This window comes from Alligator sinensis, unplaced genomic scaffold (genome assembly GCF_000455745.1).
Source record: "Alligator sinensis unplaced genomic scaffold, ASM45574v1 scaffold90_1, whole genome shotgun sequence".
In the NCBI taxonomy this organism is placed as follows: Eukaryota; Metazoa; Chordata; order Crocodylia; family Alligatoridae; genus Alligator; species Alligator sinensis.
The window spans coordinates 1464923-1481862 of record NW_005842275.1 but is presented as its reverse complement, the minus strand read 5'-3'; the positions used below and the strand labels follow the sequence as shown (position 1 = coordinate 1481862).

The 16940-nt window shown below is 40.3% G+C and overlaps 1 protein-coding gene and 1 pseudogene across 1 annotated transcript in view; both read right to left on the bottom strand.

Annotated features, from left to right (window-relative positions):
* Nucleotides 1–16940, bottom strand: part of MGAT4C (MGAT4 family member C) — a 125658-nt gene that overhangs the window by 38576 nt on the left and 70142 nt on the right. The window lies entirely within an intron of this gene.
* Nucleotides 11995–12520, bottom strand: LOC112550984 (annotated as a pseudogene).

Sequence of the window (16940 nt, the reverse complement as noted above, 5' to 3'; positions counted from 1 at the left end):
TGCTGAAGTAGGGACTTTGGCCCAAGAACAGGAATGGTGTGGTCAGAAAGAAAGTAAGCAACAAATAATGTGACTTTGAGGCTCTATGATGACAGCACAGCCCTGCAAGACTTCTTTTGCTCCAGTCCGCGCTGCCAGAACTAATTTATGCATTATATAGACTACCTTCAGTTAAAACATCACCACACAAATGGAACTCATTTTTGTCCTGTAGGGCCATACAAGTGTGAACAGGGCTGGCTTAGGAACTTGCTCTGGTGTGGCTGGTAAAACGAGTCTTCGGGTTACAACCTCTGTAATTCTACCATTGTCAGTAGGTTTCCATTTGTGTAACACTGGAACAACAGAAAACATTCAAGTCTCGCCCACTGAAGCAGAGCCTAGATTTTTGGTTCCTTATTTTAGTTGACTTTGGTTTATACCAGTTTTTAAGAGTATGGCTCTGATCCAGCATAGCAACTAAGCAAGCATTAAACTTTTAGAACATGAATAGTACTGTTAGCTTCAAAAGGAATCTCATTCGTATGCTTAAAGTTAAACATAAGGTTTAAGTGCTGTGATAGGGGTAGAGCCTATATTCACTAGAAAAAGAAGTGGCTAGAAATGTTTATTTTTGCCATGAATTATGAAGTTTATCATTACATTTCTAGTCACTCTAAAACATCCCTCACATTATAGCTGATGGATTTTGCTGGACCTAACCATCAACTCTGACATACACATATATTCACAGTCAGTTGGGGGCTCTCAAATCCTCATTACTTTGCCAACATTAAAACACCTTTTTTCCCAAACCTGGCTCTCAACAAGGACTATTATCTATGCCAATTCCATCTTTTACACTACCAATTTCATCTTTCCAACTTCAACTGCTTTTCCTATAGCATTATCAGAAACAAATAACTTAAAAAATTGAAACAGTCCAGTGTGGCCCCTGAAATGAAACCCAGGGAGAAACTATCTGTGTCCAGGGAAAAACTGAGGAGAAAAAATGTCCATGAGAACTTTTGAAAATAAATGAATCCAAATTATTGGAGGGTATCAGGGGAAAAAAAGGCAGCTGTCTTTATATGCAATAGTGCCATGCCAAACCCCAGAGCAAGTAAGGTGCTAGAAACAGTATATCATGTTAGCTGTCTCTACTTCATCCTGAATACAGACATAATCTCAGGAGCTGCTTGAAGACATTTGAAAAAAAACAAACCCAAAAATATGCTTTACTGGAAGAAGTGGTACACTACTTTGACCCAGCTCTGCAGCGTGTGTATGAACTGGGCACTTCAGGGGGGCTTTTTGGCACTTTTATCTCAAGCTGATTCAATCAGCTATTAGATAAAAGCCCCAAAAAAGCCCCAATCTATACAGACATTGACTGAGCTGGGTCCAACTAATGTCCTGCCTCTTCTGGGCATGTGATGGATTTGGTGTGGGATTGTGTGGGATTTAAAGTAAAGCATCATTTTGGGTTGTTGTTTTTTTAATGTCTGCAAGCGTCCAGGGATGCTCTTCTTTCTCACCAAGTTCTGTAGCTCAATCAGTAATACTGCAAAATTGAACATTATGGCTTGGTCTAGCAGCAGCAGTATTCTCACTAATGAAAGAATAGTGTAAAAGTAAGAAAATATATAAAAGAGCGGTGGCATAGTGTGAGACCACCCCTGAGACCCAGTGTAGCTGATTCTCTACTTCAGGGATCTGCCACTGCTGCAAACTGGGATAGGGCCCAGGAGGGTGTTATGCACGACCTGCACAATGAGGGGCTGGGGGTTGTGCACTACCTATACAGTCCACGTGGCAGGGGGACCCGAGAGGGGCCATGTGGCTGAGATGGAGGGATTGGAGGGATCCACATCCACAATATATGACCCACAGCATACATGTTCCACATATGTGGGGCACAAGTGGCCTCCAGTGGCACTGAAATTGGACAGTTCTGCTCTTCTATGCTACTCCAGTTTTAAGGAGGTGAGTGGCAGCTCCTCCAAGGAATGAGCTACTGTACAAATTATTGGAACAAATAAAAATCCAAAGTTAGCCTATCTTTTTGCTTAGATAAACTATGAATTGAGCCATTCTGGATCATTTTCAGTGATATTATTCACTTAGTAGTGAGTAAGCAGCTCTGGGTGCTTACTTAGAGGGACACAAAAATGGCACCGATTGCTATCGCCACCTCAGCTGCCACAGCCAGCCCATGCCATGCTGCTGCCCCTCCCACAGCTCATGGTTGTTATACCTCTGACAGATAATCTCCATTATGTAGTTGCTACCCAAGTTGCATTTGTTAGTGCTTTGTCAGATGCATCATGTGAGGGCATTTTTTCCTCTGAGTGTATGTATATACAAGGACCGCTTCTTGAACTTTAAAATCCACATTTTGCAAACATTTGTACCTGCTAAGTTTGACTGCAACTAATATTCTGAGAAAACAAATACCTGAGTGTGACCATAGCTAAAGACTTTTTTTTAAAGGATATTTATAGAGCATTTCTTAACATTAGTTTGATAGTTCTAGTCACAAGACTACAGGAAACATTTGCAAGAATAAGAGTTGTTTGAATTACCTTCAGGATTTTAGTCCAATGCTTTCTTTCCAAGCTGAATCATTCTGTACTCTCATTATAAATTCCTCTAGTATGGTGCTTTCACCTTTATGAGACCAACCACTGGTTCCTCAAAGTAAATTCACAATTGTTTATGTGATATTCTTAGTGCAAGTGAATGAATAATCTTGTAGTTTCAGTGCTCCCAACACAGCAGTAGGATGATTGGCTCTGTGAATTTAGCTGTCTCATATATACCAAACTGTAACCACATTTCCCACTAATGAAAAATAAACCAGCAGACAGGTGTCTCACTGTGACACTTAAAGTTTGCTATGACAGGGAGAACTCTTTGTAACAGTTTGTTTACTGTGAGTCTCTCATTAACTTTCTCAACTGTCTTTCAACCAAAATGTCTAAATAGCATAAACAATTAGTTTGGATGGGAAAACACATGTGCCAATCATGAAGGTCAATCCATCAGTAAGAGAAGTGTCAGAAATAGGCGTGTGTGTATATGAGCAAGAAATTACATGAACTGTAATGACAGAAGCAAACTTTTAGCAGGGCAATTCTGATGATAAAGTTAACATTTGGTAACTAATCCAGGAGAGAGAATACAATAGGGACATATTATTCAGTTCAGTTAACTGACTAATCAGTCTGGTCCTGCTGGGTTACTCTGCATTTTTCACTAGTTCTATAATGTTGGACTAGCATCTGGCTACCGATGTTTGCCATTTGTGTATTTGTTAGGAGTGAAAAGAAGGAAAAAAAATGTACTACGTTGTTTCAATAAGGCTGATGTTCTTCACCCTGAAAAGAATGGATATCATAATGCCTACCTTACTAGATGCTTAGGTCATATCATTTAGACACAGCTTTGTTCACAGAGTATCCATTGTGCTCCTGAGATTATTTACAGTTTTCTGTGACTTTATAAAATAAATAGGTACTCCTTATTTTTTCATTAGACTTTCCCTGTAATAGGAACATAAGACTGGAAGATGTTTCCTAGGCCACTGAATCCTGTCCACTTTTACAAAGCTAGCAATCTTGTGAGTCTCTTCTTTGTATTATATCTTGTGGCTTAAAATGTCTATACACTTTTGTTAGTAAATGACAAGACACTGACTGAAATGTATTGTAAGAATGGCAGTTTGAAAGCATTGTGTGTTTTCACATGGGAGACATGTCAAGGTAGGAATATGTTTACAGATAAAATGTTAATTCTATTTCTGCATCAAGTTCTCACGTATGCCTGAGGAATAATTATGCCTCATGAGGGAATATTCTAAGCTCCAGAATGGCTAACCTTTGAGGTTGAGTGCAAAACAGAGTATCACTATATGATGATAGGGGATTTTATTCAGAAAAAATGAGGCACCCTCCATGTTTTCTCTACCATGCTAAACATAATGTTCCAATTCAGATAATGAAAAATCAAAAAAAGCTTCACTCTGCTGTATCTGCTATTACATTATAGAGTCAGAGATTATCTACATGATTATTAGAGAACACTCTTAATTTGTTATTTAAAAAGCAAGGCCATGAGCACAAAGCAAACTACAAGCAATAATAAAAAGGGGAAAACAAAGAAGAATACAAAGTGGCACTCAAACATAGGGGATGCATTTTATTAACTGGAAGATAATTTAGTTCTCTTGTATGGATGTCGGAAGGCTTACTTAGCAAACCACAATGGAAATTGACACATACAGATAGTCTGAAGGACGCGTGAATTAATGGAGATAATTTTAGAGCCATTGGCAATCCTCTTTGGCTAGGGACAGACATTACAGATAAATCGGTTTAAGTGATCAGAAACTGGTTTAAACCTGTAACAGAACAGACATTCAGTGCACATAAACTAGTTTGAAAATTATTGAAATTGGTTTGAGATAAACCTGGTTGAATATAGTATCAGACTTAACTGATTTGGGCTAAACTGGTTTATGCAATTTCTGCCCTAGACCCCTTCCTGGTTTAAATTAAACCAGAGTCCCCCAGCATCCTGACATGCTCTCTGGGCTAGGCTGTGTGCTCCACAGCATGGCTGGCCCCGCCCCTCTGCTCCCTGGGTGGAGTTCTGGCAGAAACTTACAGGCAGAGCAGGGCCTGCTTGGCTTCCCCCTGCCCCATCTCTTCCAGCCCCCATTCACTGCTCAGGCAGAGATTCTTTCCTCCTCTCTCCCACAGCATGGACATAGCCAGCACGTGGTATGCTAGCTAATGCTGAAAGGTGTCTGTGTAAGGCAGACAGGACAAAAGCAGACAGAACAGTGTCTGCTTAGGGCTTTTTGGAGCTAATATACAGGTAGTTGGTAATGTCCCTCCAGTCTTTTCATGGAAAAAGTTAGTTAAGAAGAGCTTTAACTAATGAGAGAATCTTTTGTTTTGTTGATGGGCTGACAGATGCTGTGTAATTCCCTGCTGGCTCAGAGGAGCAGCGAGGGGGAGGAAACTCCTTCTTAATCAGTGTCCTGCCAGGGCCTAGCCACACCCCTCCACCCCAGCTCAACACCGTAGAAGGGAAGGGAGGGCTGCTCTAGTGCTCCCTGACTTCTAACCTGACCCACCACAGGGATGTGCCAGCATTTTGGAATGAAAAGGGAATGTGTATCCACATACAAATCAGTTCAAGCTTTGCAGGTTAGACTAACCTGAAAAGATTGAATTAATTCAGGCTCAGGCTTTTTGAATGTCTGTCCCTAGCCTCTGAGAAATTCTGGACCTCAAGTGAAGTCCAGGATAATTAGAAAAGGGGAAATGTAGTGTCCATGTTTAAGAAAGGGAAGAAGGATCCAGGGAGTCTGGATCCAAAGAATAAGGTCAGTTAGTTTGACTTTATTACCTGGAAAGATCATGAAGCATGTCCTCAAGGTTTATATTTTGAAGCACCTGGAAGGAGAACAGGCGATCAGGAACAACCAACATGGATTCATCAAGGGCATGTCATGCCTGACTAACTTGATTTCCTTCTATAATAAAATGATAGGAACTGTGAATGTGATATACCTTGACTTCAGCAAGGTTTTGCCACAGTCTCTTGCAACATTCTCAATAACAAGCTAAAGAAATGCAGAATAGATTAAAGTACTGGTAAGGAGGATGCATAACTGGTTGGATCATCATGCTCAATAAATAGTCATCAATGGCACAATGCCTAATTAGGAGGAGGTATCTAGTAGGGTTGCCCAGGGATCTGTTTTGGATCATTGAGTAACATCTTCATTAATGATCTGGATGATGGATTTGAGTGGGTGCTTTGCAAATTTGCAGATGCCACCAAACTGGGTGGAGTTGCAGACATTCAAGAATGTAGGGCTAGCACTATGGTAATCTAGAGAAATGGTCCACAGTTAATCAGATGGAATTCAATAAAAACAAATACAAAGTGCATTTGGGGTGGAATAATTGCATGCATAAATATAGACTGGGGAATAGCTAGCTAAGTAGCGGTACTAACAAGAAGGGGCTGGAGTTTATAGTGAGTCATAAGGTGAATATAAATCAACAATGTGCACTTGTTGCCAAAAAAGCCAACATCAGACTGGGTTGTATTAACAGATATGTCACTTGCAAACGAAGGGAAATGGTTCTTTTGCTCTATTTGGTACTGGTAAGGCATTGGCAAATACTATGTCAGCTAGTTTTTGGCCCCACACATCAAGGAAGGTGTGGACAGATTGGAAAGAATCCAGCATAAAGCAACAAAAAATAATAAGCTTTAGGAACATGACTCATGAGGAAAAGCTTAAAGAACTAGGGCCATTTTGTATGAAGAAAAGAAGACTGAGAGGGACTTTATAGCAGCTAACAGATACCTGAAAGGCATTTACAAAGAAGATGGGCAGACTCTTCTTTCTTTGTAGGAGAAATGGCCTCAAACTTCACCAGAAGAAATGTAGGATGGATATTAAATCCTTTATGCTTATTAGGGTGGTCAAGCATTAAAACAGGCTACCTAGAGAAATTATGAAGTCTCTATCCCTGGGAATTTTCAGGGGCAGGTTAGACAGACACTCGACTAGGATGGTTTAGTTAGGGATGATCCTGCACCGAACAGAGGGCTATACTAGATGACCTTATTAAGTCCCTTCCAGCTGTACTATCCTATAATTCTATGATTTGCTGAAATGCTGAGTACAGGACTCCTAACTGCTGATGGAAGCTGCATTTTGAATATATAAATTGCTATATCATGCCAAGTACACTGAAAAATCAGGTCCTACATGTCTCAAATTGGTGGATACATCTCTCTATACTTCAGTTTACCACCTATAAAACTGGGATATAAAGATTACATAATGTTTTTGAAATATTCCAATAGTAGAATGGGTAGGTTCACTAAAAATGTCCTGGGGAAATTAATCTGTTTTTAGAATGTGGTCAGGATAATATAAATTAAATGAGATATGGGCCACGATTGAAAATAGTAAGCAGGGCTTAATTAAGGTTGCTGAGGTAACATTTCCCAACATTTATGCATTTTACTCTGAAATTATCATTTTAATGGCTGTGTCCATGTGTGTGTGTATTTTTTTATACACACAATTATTTTTATATATATATACACACGTACACACAAATAGAGGCAAGGATTTTTGTGGGTGAGATTTTTTACTGGACCGTCTGTGTAGCTGGTAGGGCTGTACAAAACATCACCATTTCATTTTGACTTCCGTTTCACTGTTTCAAAGGGACAGTGTTTAGTTTTGAAGCACTGTTCCATTTCATTTAATCAAAACTGTGTCACTGTTTCGACATGTTTCGACATTTTGCCAATAGGCTATAATGGGGAATCATGAAAATGTCTATAACGCTGTCATTTCTTGCCTGATTCAGATGAAAATTGCAGGAATGGTAGCCCCTTCTCAGAGCATGTATTCTGCCAAGTTTCAAGTAGCTAGGTGCATGGGGTTCTGGGAAACTACACCTCAAACTGTTCAAAGCAAAACATCATTTGCTGGAAGTGGCAGCATGGTGTCATCCCGCATACAGATCTGGGGGCCTGCAGAACTGTTCTGGAGTCTTTCAGGGGGTTGCAGGTTATTATATATATATTCTAGTGCTTGGATTGCTTTATATTTTTCTTAACAAATATTTTATGTGGGGATTCACCATCTAATTTCTTTCTGCTGCTTTACTTATAATATCTATTTCCTAATTAGCTTTTCTTGCCAACACCTTTTTTTGCAACTTATGTACTTAAATTGTGCTAGTTAACTGTGTTGGATTAGTAATGGGTAATTTATGAAGAATCTTGGAGTGTAGCAATAGTTTCATAGTTTCATAGTTTCATAGTTTCAGGGTCGGAAGGGACCTAATAGATCTTCTAGCCCGACCCCCCGCCAGGGCGGGAGAACAACCCAAAAACACAAACAAAACCACTCACCCTAAAAACAAAAACGGGACTCAAATGAGTCCAGCCAGGTAAGTATCCAGCCTCTTCTTAAAGATCCCCAGGGTAGGGGCCAGCACCACCTCCCTTGGAAGTTGGTTCCAGCTCCTAGCCGCCCTGACTGTGAAGTAGTTTTTTCGGATGTCCAATCTGTACCTCCTCTCCATCAACTTGTGCCCATTATTCCTTGTTATGCCAGCAGGGGCTAGGGGAAACAGCGTCTCCCCCAAACCCTTCTGGTTCCCCCTAGTGAGTTTATAGACGGTCACCAGGTCCCCCCTCAGCCTTCTCTTGTGGAGGCTGAATAGGTTCAAGTCCCGCAGTCTCTCACTGTAGGGGCTGCCCTGTTGTCCCCGGATCATGCGGGTGGCCCTCCTCTGGACCCTCTCCATGTTGTCCACATCCCTCCTGAAATGGGGCGCACAGAACTGGACACAATACTCCAGCTGCGGCCTGACCAGCGTCGCATAGAGGGGGAGGATCACCTCCCTGGCTCTACTCGAGATGCACCTGTTTCCAGATTTAAACATAAACAGATTGCTATAAATTCTATCATACTATTGCACAGAAGAACACAGAAATAGCAAACGCAAAATTAATCAAACTATTACAATGAAATAAAATGAATGATCCTGAGTTAAACATTTAGAAAGAGTTGGAAAATAATGTTATTGTTTAGTTATTTTAAGTTTCATCATTGTATCTGAAAGATACAAAGGACTGTTCTGTAATACACATCATGCATTAAATCTCGCTAAGGCTTTATCTAACTGGAAAAATATAACCTGAATGAAAAAAAAAAAGAAACAACACTTCTGAAAGATGCAAAATGTATATATTGAGATATTGAATTCTTAATACATACTACATTTTTTTTCCATAACAATTAGATACTAAAATATTTAACATATTTCTCTGAGTATACTATTAGCTATTTGGTCAGCTAGCTTGTAATAGTCTTGAAATGACTATCAAGTTCAGAATTTGAAGCCATGTAGAGCATTGCATTAGTCCCACAGTGATATAGTTTTGATTTAAAATAAACATCATTTTGAATAATACCTTTTCTTCCCAATCATACAAATACTGATACTGCATATATATAGCTTTGGGCTATCACCTGTGAGTTGCAACTGTCTTTCATAGCTGTACAGTCTGGATATAAAATCAGAATACCAAGTCCTGCATATGTGTCCATCTAGAAAACTCCCACTGATCCATCACAGCTACCTTATCATTGCCAATAAGTCTGAAACAACTACTTGCAAACTGTAGCAGTCTATTCATACAATTGCTTTTGGTCTACTCACACATCTTGGTATTGGCCCTTGATATCCTTCTTAGTACATACAAAACCATAACCAGCAGCTGCACAAGAAATTCATCAAGTTCAATAATGAAAGTGAAAAAAAAAAATTATTGGATACAAGTGTCTGTCATTCCCTGGTCCTAAATAAGAGTGATCAGTCCTAGATCAGTCCTACACTATATGAGCACTAATCATGGTGGGGGGAAAAAAAGGACTGGAGTAGGGGGAAGAATGACATACTTCATTCCCCACAATCAGAAACCAAGCAAAGCTTTACAGCCTCTAGAGAAGTACTTCCCAACCTTTTCCTCAGCATGACCCCATTTATGACCCTATTTCCTCAGCATGGTCCTTCACTCCCAACCCATAGCCCCACACCCTTCCACGTGCCCCTTACTCCTGATCCATAGCCTTCTGGCCCTGCCAGTGCACCTCACTCCCAACCCACAGCCCCCAACATCCACTCAGGTGACCCAGGGCCAGGGTCCAGAGCCCCCTTCCCCACCCAGTAACACCCAAGCCCAGGCTGCCACCTATGGGAGGCAGCAGCTCCTGTGGCTGGAGCAGAGCACAGAGCCTAGTTCCCTCTGCCATAGGCAGCACAGCTGAAGTGGAGCTCATGGTGGGGAGGATGAGGGCTGTCTGCTGTGGGCTCGGAGCTCCCCACCCTGCTGCCTTCTCCCAGGGGCCTCTGTAACCTAGTGGATGGGATTTGGTGGAAAAGGTCAAGGAAGGCTCAGTGTCACTGTGGGGAGCCCCATGCCAGCCATTTTGTGGCACCCCCTGCAACCTCAAGCGACCCCATCTGCTGAGATCATGATTTGGGGCCCAATATGGGAACCTCTGCTCTAAAGCACACATCCTCTCTACCAATGCAACTATTCTGTAAAGCTTCTTTTCTCTATCCTAACACTCAACTCAATTAGAAGACAAGAGGTATAATGTCACAGGTCACTTCACTTTTTATTTCTAGGCTTCCGATCTCATGTGAAAAATAGGGGTCTGCTGAGTAGCACAATACTGTGGGAGGTGAAGAAGAGATACTAGTCTGGCAAGCATACCTCACATTTTAAAAATAAAACGGTGCTTCAAAACATGTAAGACTGTTAAAAAAACCCAATCATAAAAAAAAAAAAAATCCTTTCATGACTTGAAAATATATGTCCATTTTAATCGGAACTGAGACATTATTTTTTTTATATCATTCCTGATGGAGATCACAAAAAAGACTTAGGTTAAGCTGAAGATGCTGTACTGATGAGACAATCCTATAGTCAGAGATACATTTAATTCCCCAAGCTTTCATCATTAATATTTTATGGCCCTCACTGATCTGCCCAGTCTTGAAGAAAATTTTGTCTTTCATTTAAGCAAGCAGGGCAAAGCAATAGATTTTATCCCTATGAAGAAGGAAGTAAAATGCAAAGTACAAAAGAGATATCATACAGCAAAGTAATCAGTTTCCTCTATGCTATTTGAAACAAAGACCTCTGAAAGTTGTGCTTATCTAAACAGCAAAGAACCCATTAGCATACAAAAGTATGGCTTAAATTGTATTAAAATGAAAAACACAGTGATTACAATTTATTGTGTGTTTTTTTTAATCTCTATATAAACACTGCATACCTCACTGTCCTTCAGTAAAGTCCATTCTTTATGCTCTAGATTATGGCAGGAAATAACTATTATTTCAAGTTCAACTTATCAACACACTTGAATTACCTGCTTTTTTGGATGTCTACAGAATATCAGATATCCAATTATCTGCAGTATAGAAAAAGATAATAATTGTTTTCTTATTTTTGCTGATCAATTTCAGTAATGTACTAGGAAATATTTACTTAGGCAAAGGTTTTTTTTCAGAGATTGTACAAGATAAGTAGTTTAAAAATAGCACTTGTGATTCATGGAAATGTAGAACAGAAGTTAGCTACTGTTGTGCTGTACTATACCTATATTTGCTATGTTGATGTATACTGGAAATAACATGTTATTGCCTGTGGCAAGGAGGATACAATGCAATTCTAAAGAAAAAATACCAGCACATCAGCTACAAATTCATTAACAGAAGTAGTCATACAAAGCTGACTACAAGTTTCCCCTCAATCTTAGTTAAGTGGCATCAGAGACTGAGAAGCCCTCTGAATTTCCAACACCATCTTGGTTTTCCTTCTTGCTTAACAGTATACCAGAACCTCAGTATTCTTACTAAAATCATCTCTGTTCTTGAGTGACTAAACAAACATGTCCAGGAATACTTTCTTACTCTTTGGCTAACCAAGGAACTTGAACCTTTTCTTTGCAAAGATCACCTACCATACACAATTTGTGTTTTTCATCCCTTTCAAGAGACAATGCAGTTTGTCTGATCTATGAGGAAATGATGCAGGAGACCTCCAACTGGTTTGTCATACACAGCACCATATCTCCTAAATGGGAAAGTCTGCGGATATCATAAGACTAGCGTTTTGTGTTCTTCATTGTCTTTTGAGGGAATATCAAACTCTCAGCAAGACATTGGCTCCGAATGAAATTTTCAAACTCATCTAAGGGGCTTGTATGTTCAAATGCTAAATTTCCGGGTGACCTTGAAAATCTGAACCCTAAGGCTGTACATAATTAGGGCTTATGAGGTTTTTCTTTGTGATCTTTCTTTCTGAATGCCTTTGATGGATAGTGCAATTACAGATAACACAACATAAAACAACTGTATCAGGGCCTGATACTGAACAGATTCTTCAGCTGACAACAGTGTAGCTCATTGCAAGTATAAGAAAAGCAAAGGCATAATGCCAGCAACAGCACACTGTCAAGAACAACATATTATTGTGATCAATTTGGTTTCATTCTGGGACCCCATTTGCAGGATACAATACAAAGACAATTCGCCAGAACCAGCTGCCCTGTAGTATGCTTGTACTATTACAATGCTGCCATGGAAAAACACTTCCAGAAATATGCAAATGGCTACACCAAAGATAGCCCCAAACAGTAACTAATGAACATGAAGATCCAACATGGCTCTTCCATGTTTGTAGTAATAAAAGAGGAAACTTCCACAAAAACAGCTTATGAAAGCATCATCCTATCCATGGCCACTGGCAATGCATCAGTTCCATGAGCTGCAATATCAACCAGCCCTGAGATGCAACAGAAGAGACACATGGTGATATGTTGCCAGTTCATCAAGTGATCCCAGTGGTTTTCTTTATAATTATACAACTTCACATGAAGTCCATCAGGAACAAACTGCTCAGCAATCATACCAAAAATTCTTTTCCTGAGAAAATCCCTAGACCAAGGCATTTCCTTTCATGAGGATGGGCCTGTTTCAGGGATGCGTACATTTTGCTGCACCAATATACCCTGGAAAAAATCTGCAAAATTCCTATAATTGAAAAGGATATAATTTTAGAAAACAGACTAAGAAATGCTATGGTAGTTAGAAAGTATGATTGGTTTAAGCTAGGGGTTGGCACACTTTTAAAAATGTCAGGCTGAAATAATGCAGCTTAGTCCAAGACAGGCTTGTGCTTCTGACCTGGCTGCTGCCACTTACAATTCTTCTTGCTGTCGCTGCACAAATCTCCGCGGTGACTGAATTGCCACACAGCTCCCTTACTGCTGAATCACTGTTGATATGAGTATGAATAAAATCCAGGCTTATTGCTTTGGAGTTTATTGCTCCTGTGCACACCATTTGAATGTATGCCCAGGAGCAATACACTTCAAGTTTATTCATGTGCAGCACGTTGAGCCAGGTCAGAGCATCCTTGGCTGGCAGGGGCCCGGGGGTGGGTTAGCCTGCCAGTCCAGGACTGCTCCTCCTCACTTAATGTGCTGTAAGGGGACTGGCTGGGGCATGAGGGTGCTTCATCATGGGGCTAGCCAGCAAGCAGCCAGGTCAGTGTCTACACGTGTGTGTACTGTAGATAAGGCCTTGTATTTATGAGTACTATCCTGCTGCGGAGTAAATTAGTTTACTGTGGCCTAATAGTGGTGCATGTGTAGATGTTCAATATATACTGCTCAGCTAATCAGTTGACTGTGCAGTAACCATCTCATGTAGACATGCCCACTGAGAGTTTGTGATAGACTGCAGACAGATGTATAACCCAAGGTAGACAAAGTTCTGTGAACAAAGGTGTTTTTTATTATTATATTAAAGCAACAAACTTGACTAACACAGCTAACTACCTTTCTCTTGAGTTAAAAGAAATGACTTCTTATACCAGAACATGATTGTCAATATAGGACAATATGGGAGCTTAAATAAGTAACTTAACTTATACTGATATTGTTGGAAAATGGCATGGTATAGTCAAAAACAGTTTTGAGCTCTTTGGCTATTTTCATATAGCAGAAGGGATAAACGCTGAGTATATAACCTGTATGTGAGTTAAGAATGTAACTTGTATGTGACATAAGAAAGCAAGGGCCTGCAACAGAATTAGATTGCTTGAGTAAGCACTTTGTAACCAGCACCACATATTCATAAAAGTGACAACATTTGGGGGAAAAAAACAGGAGCACCATAAAAACAACAGATAACCAATGGATAAACACCCTGAGAGGGGCAAAGAGCTGACGTGCTATTGTCAAGGCAACCAAGCAGGAGGATCAGTGCATGAAAGAGCAAGCAAAAATGAGAATTATGGATCTTTGCTCCATATGCCAAAGAGACCTGAAGACCCCAAAGACTCCTGAACACCTGGCCAGCTGCAGGGGACATTCGGTCCTTGGGACTATGTCAGACTTATGTATAGACTTATGTTCTTGACTTATGCAAAGTTTCTGTTGTTTCTTTGTCTTAAGCTTAAATTGTAACTTGCTGTACTCACTAAACACTGTATTTAGAGAACAGACTCTTCTTATCCAAGTAATTTTCAGGACTTCAATGCCACCACCTAGATTTTAACATTCAACGTAGGCAACAATGAGCGCATCTACACAAGACACTAACTGCACAGTAGCCTAATAACATTGTGCAGTAGTGTGTCACAGCATGGGCAGTGCTAATACGCTACTACGCAGTGTTATCAGACTACTGTGAAGTAGAGTCACTAAAACGGCATTTGCCAGAGCTACTGCATATTAATTCTGGTTACTGCACATTTATTTAGTACTTGATTATACAGGTACTAGATTAAATGTGCAGTAACCACTGAGCATTAATGAATGTGTAGATGTGGCCAATATTAGTTTCCAGTATAGACATGTCCTCAGTCTAGAAAGTCAACTAGTAGCAGTAACAAGTGAACCAGACCCTTCCTACTAATTAATGTTACCTGGTGAATACAAAATTGTTGCAGATATGCAGATTGCTTTGCGAAAGCAAAAAAACAAAGAAAGGTGTAATTTAATGTTTAGGAGAAAAAGAAGGCTCAGTTGATTAAGACAGAAAATCCCATAAAGAACAAAGAAAGGGGCTGGACTGTAAAATTATTTTGTTATTGTGGACACGAAGTATGGTCACTATATTTGCCTAGACCTGGGGACCTCAATGTAGCTATAAAAAGAGAACATTAAATTATAGAAGATGATAATAAAAAGAGAACACGTAAAACTGCCAACAAAAGAGAAAAAAATATCACAGCATAATTTGAAAATGAAAAACTCTTCACTGAATTAGATGCATCCTCAGGTTTTTGGCAACAGAAGTGAAGAGAAGCACGCTCAAAACTATGCATATTGGGGAGGTAAGGAGTCTTGCAATGACATCTAGGAATAGCCGCAGCAGATTATCACAAGGCTATACATGTGATAATGAGCCTACTGATTTCTTGACTAGAAGTCTTAAACTTCAGTCACTGTAGAATAATTAAAATAAAAAGTACAGGATTAAAGGCTTCACGATGCATACTGCACTCCTTGTACAATGTGACAGTAATCCTGGCCCACTGTAACAATAACAATTCTGCCTCCAACTACTTTCAACCAAGCCCCAGGAAACAAGGTGAGATTTGATTTAGGCTCTGTAGTGAAAGATTAGCAATCCAAAATGTGATCTTAAAGGTAAAGGAGCTCGGAGATTCTTGGAGGATGTAAAGGCAATTGTGGAAAGGGAAATGGGAGCCAAGAAACCTAAAAGAAGAATTTGTTGTCAGTTTCCAAAGAGAGTGAATTTCCTGAAATTATTCAGACCTTTAAGAACAGGTGTTTATGTTAGAGGCAATGAAAGGTTGAGAGAGAGGCCACAGATGGTATAACTCTCATAACTCTATTACAAGGGACAGAGCTGTAATTATTTACTCCACCTAAGGATCTGTTCTTGAGTTCAAGTTATTTTTCACTAACAAGTCTTCTTATCTCCTACAACTGTTAACATTAGAAAATATAAAAATATAAAATCATGACCAATGTTTTCTCATTTTCTAGTATTCTGACATCAAAAGCAATTACTGATTATCTTTTGATGCATTTGGCCTATTGTAGAAGAGCAACTCTTAAGCCAGGTACATTTTGTTTACACAAGCAAGGGCTTAAATAGATATTGATGTGTAATAAAATAAATACATTTCTCATTTTGCATGTACATTCTCTGGGAATTCATAATTTTTTTTAGCTAATACTGTGTTGTCAAATTTCTGCAAAATGAAACTGTGGATCTCACATCTACATGGTAAATTTATTGTGCCTGGCAGTAAGCATTTTCAAAATACTGTGATCATTTATATGCTGCTCACCTATAAAATGGTATAAACCTTGCATGGTTTATACATTTCTTTTTATTAAAAGAAAGTTTTAACACATTTCTCTTGTGTGTTTTTATAAAATGTTATTGATAGTAGCAACAAACCAAAGGTTTTATTGTTTCTCTCTTATTCTAGGAGATTTGCCCTCAGGAACCACCATGGGAGGGATTTGTTCCCTGTATAACATGCTGCAAATCTGTGCCACAATCCTATGAAACCTAGGATAATGCCTTCCAGATACAATATGTTTTCCCTGTCCACATAGTATCATAATGTTTAGGGTCGAAAGGGACCTAAACAGATCAGCAGGTCTGACTCCCTGCCCCAGGCACGAATGGGTGCTGGGGTCATATCACCCTCACCCCAGCCAAATATCTGTCCAGCCTCCTTTTGAAGGCTTTGACATTTACTTTTGTTTTTTTATCACAGAAAATCAGAGCTCTCCCTGCCCCCCCGGTCACCAGGATGTGGGTTGAGCTGCAGCTTTTCTCACAGCTGCTTTGTGGTGCTGAGCAGCACTGATATGCTGGTGCCCTGTCCCTGTCCTTGCCCCTCACTCCCAACCCACAGCCATGTCAATGCCCCCCACTCATTCCCTCCTGGCAGTAACAACTCCCTCCCTGCACCAGGTCACAGGTCCCTCCACTGTTTTGAGGTTCTGAGCAGTGCCAGCCCTTGCTGTTCTGCTCCCTGAATCTGTACCCAGGCCCCAGCAATCCCCATGCCCTTCCTGGAAAGCCCTCAATTGGGGCTCACAGGGACTGGGCTGGGCAAACCCCTTCCCTTCCAGTCTTGCCTTCCCCCTACACAGGTTGCTCTGGGGGAACACAGGGGCTCCAAGCCCAGCTCTGGCAATTGCTCCTACCCAGAGCACTCCCGGGCCCCCTCCCACATCTCTTTCTCTCTCAGACGTACCCCTGCTGCCACCCTGGCCCATCACATACACACATAGACCCTGTTGCCACCTCAATCCCCTTACACCCATCACC